This window comes from Rhipicephalus sanguineus, chromosome 6 (assembly GCF_013339695.2).
Source record: "Rhipicephalus sanguineus isolate Rsan-2018 chromosome 6, BIME_Rsan_1.4, whole genome shotgun sequence".
Lineage (NCBI taxonomy): Eukaryota > Metazoa > Arthropoda > Arachnida > Ixodida > Ixodidae > Rhipicephalus > Rhipicephalus sanguineus.
In genome coordinates this window covers 157,098,814-157,102,075 of record NC_051181.1, presented here as the reverse complement: position 1 = coordinate 157,102,075, position 3,262 = coordinate 157,098,814, and the positions used below count along the sequence as shown (strand labels likewise).

The 3,262-nt window shown below is 44.6% G+C and overlaps 1 long non-coding RNA gene across 1 annotated transcript; it reads right to left on the bottom strand.

Annotated features, from left to right (window-relative positions):
• Positions 1-402: 402 nt before the first annotated feature.
• Positions 403-2,500, bottom strand: LOC125758810 (uncharacterized). The gene is made up of 3 exons (XR_007416438.1): positions 2,209-2,500; positions 1,291-1,426; positions 403-450 (listed from the first exon to the last, which is right to left on the bottom strand). It is a non-coding gene; the product is annotated as an uncharacterized LOC125758810 (long non-coding RNA).
• Between the last annotated feature and the right edge of the window lie 762 nt (positions 2,501-3,262).

Genomic DNA, 3,262 nt, shown 5'->3' with positions numbered 1-3,262 from the left:
ACGTGCGGTATATGAAGGCCGTTTAGGTCATCTGTAGCCTTTCTTTTATCGTTATATTTAACTGCATCCTCTTTTTTTTTCATTTGCTAGGACACCTCCACGCCACTGCTGACACTGGGATCGGTGGAACGACGTAACAAATAACAAACAAAAAAGAACTGATTATGAAATTAATCGTTACAAAATATGGCATCTGTTTTCAATCTCCCATTTCTGAAGTGTGTCCTTCTGGAGCCACGTATTTGCTAACGAATTTCACACAACTATGATGCTAGTGACACAAATACTCGTCAACTGCTATAGTACTTACTGTCATCGTTAACATCGATGTACTTGCTATCCGGAGCTGTAAGATTCAAGCACGTAAGCACGTAAGCCACACCTTCTCTACAGTAGCAGAGTGCTCAGGTATCTCACCTTTTTTCTCGTCTTCCACAACTTTCTTGTAACCTGCACAGTAAGAACAAACAGCAAGCACAAGCATATTAAGGTTTCTCATTGTAATTCACTAAAAAAGAACTATTCGTAGTATCAGTGGGCAGCCGGTTGTGAGAGCGATAATGTTTGAAGCCTAGATGCTGTCCAATGACGAGTAGTCGTCACTAACGTTGGGGACGCGGAGGGTACCACTAACGACTGTCGACATCAGTTTGGCAAGCATTGAAATAGTTTCCCTGGTTCTTACTCGTCATAACGCTATCCAGTTTACGTTCACCTATTCTCTTTTATTTTCACATGCTCTGCGCATTTTCAGGAGAAACACTGGATGAATGTTTGCGAAATTGTGCTATAGAGTCTGATGCAGAAAGAGCTACAAAAATCCACCCACCTGTTCAACAGAAAACTCACAGCATCTCTTATGCATTCACCTAAGATGACTTCAAGGCGAAGGCCGTTTTTTTCTTCTTGTGTCGATCCCCCTGCCCCCGAAAGCTTTCTGCACTCAGGGTGGCTTTGCACCGCCTCGGGGATCGAGGGCACTTAAAGCTTTCTGCACCTCACGTAAAGCCCGGATCGGCCCGCCTAGGACCAAGCGACGATGTCATTTAATGACATCATCACGTTACGTCCAATTATTGACGTCACAGTGACGTCACAAATTTTGGGGATGTGACGTCACGATGACGTCATAGGGTGACGTCATCGCATGATGACGATTTTATCGTAAGGTCTGGCCAAATCGCGAAAATGTCGACGGCCAATTTTCGCGTTTGACGAGGCTTCCAAGGCTTTAGATCGCCTTAATAAAATATGGAGATTAGATGAGCTGGGAAGCCATCCGTCACGCACCAGCTCCATCAGCGATGGCGTGTAGGTGAACAAAGGGTGTTGCCCGCTTTCTTGAACACTGCGTTCCAGGTGCGTCGTAGTCAACGTTGAACACGGCGACGCAGAAAGACGGGTGCAGCCTCTTGGCAGCCCGCATCTGAAACGCAAGTACAGACAGGGCTCACTCCGCCAGCGTCGCGTTGAACTACCTCATTCCTACAGCGGCTAAACTGCCATAAACCGTGACCCGTGGAAAGGGTTCTAGCGTGAAAAATTCTGCCTAATAGATTAAACTTGTGAATAGTCAAACGATTCTACGCAGTGAAACAACATTCGAACCTTGAGAATGTCCAAGACATATAACCTAAAGGATAGCCGCAAGGATAACCGACCATCGTTATAAAGTCAGTATTCCGATATGCCACACCAATCATTTTTACAATTCATTCATCCCCCGTACGTCATCAAGTTGGAATCACCTTCCCCGATTTGTCGTCGAGATTACTGATAACCCTAAGTTTAAGGCTGCTGTAACTAACCTGTTATTGTCACAATGGTATTTTTGTAAGATTATAGTATTTCCATTTTTGAGTAGCCCATCTGTCTTCCTTTTTTTCTTTTTTGTTTTTGTACACGCCTTTATATTGGCATATATTGCTGCAACGGTGCATTCTTTGTTTCATAGGCACGTGCTTGTGCTTGAGTGTTATTTCGTTAACTTTGATTGTTGCAATAGGCCCTGTTTTGCTTTGCATTTCTAAATCAACTGTTTTTTGTTCTTTTACTGTGTGCTGTTTATTGTTGGTTTCCTTCATTGTATCTATGTAACCCCGAAGTTTTTGCTTTTTTAACTATGTTGTATTAAAAATGTAACCCACTCCCCTCTGTAATGCCTCCGGGCCCTGAGGGAATTGAAATAAATAAATAAATAATAGATACCTTCATGGTCAGCAGATGTGCCGTCTCGTACGAAAGCCACTCTTCATTGACGTAGCGGAACGCCGCGCCGTAGCGATCATCCAGCGTCTCCGAACCCTGTGTGTCGCACACCTGAAGAGCACAGCAGAATTATTTCGTTACAGACAGCCCGATCACTCTGAGCAGCGTTTTACCTCCAAAAAAAATATAATAATAACGCATGCGTGGGTAGTTCAGCTCTCACCCGTACTCAGTGAGTCATTTTCAGCAAAGTAGCATCAGGTTCCTTTAATGATTTTTTTCAGGTCATGAAACTCCCGCGTAACGCTATGGGAGAGCTTCATATAGCGCCCACAGGTGCCGCCCCGCGGGATTGGCGTTGTTAGAAGGGCAATCAACCAGGAGGGTGACAGCGGCTACCCGGAGAGGCGGTCGCCATTAGCAATGTTGGAGCAGCGTGTTGATCTGCGTGCTTGTTCTCCGCCTCAACGTGTGCCTCCATGTGGTGACTAGGCATGCCCACATACCCTACACTGGTACATTTTAATTACAAAATACGCAATATGTGGGATTTAAAAATATTTTAGATTTTTTGAATTGAAAAGGAAAACAAATTGAAATGTTCTTGAGAGGCACCGTACAAGTGTGAGCTCTGCAATATTTTCCGTGTGTTCCTTTACCGTGCACCGAAAGCAGTTTACACAAACGTTTCTGTGTACTGTCCACATCGAATTAAAACCATTAAAACAGGCGGGAATAGAACATGCGACCTTGAGCTCAAAAGCAAAACACCACAGCCAGTAAGCACACACGGGGGTGAAGCAGGTCGTTCTAAGAATCATGTGAGACGCGATAAACCGCGAAGGCCTCAAACATGGAAGGTTTCATTTAGCGCGAGTGAAAGACGAGCGAAAAAAAGACACACAAGGACACACACACAGCACCGTATGTGTATTTTTGCGTCCTTTGTACAGCCTTTTACTCGCGCTAAGAAAAACACATGCAAGATGCGATACCAACAAGTCCACATGGCTGACTTGGAAGTTAGCACTACAAACTGCTGTGACGTCCAGAA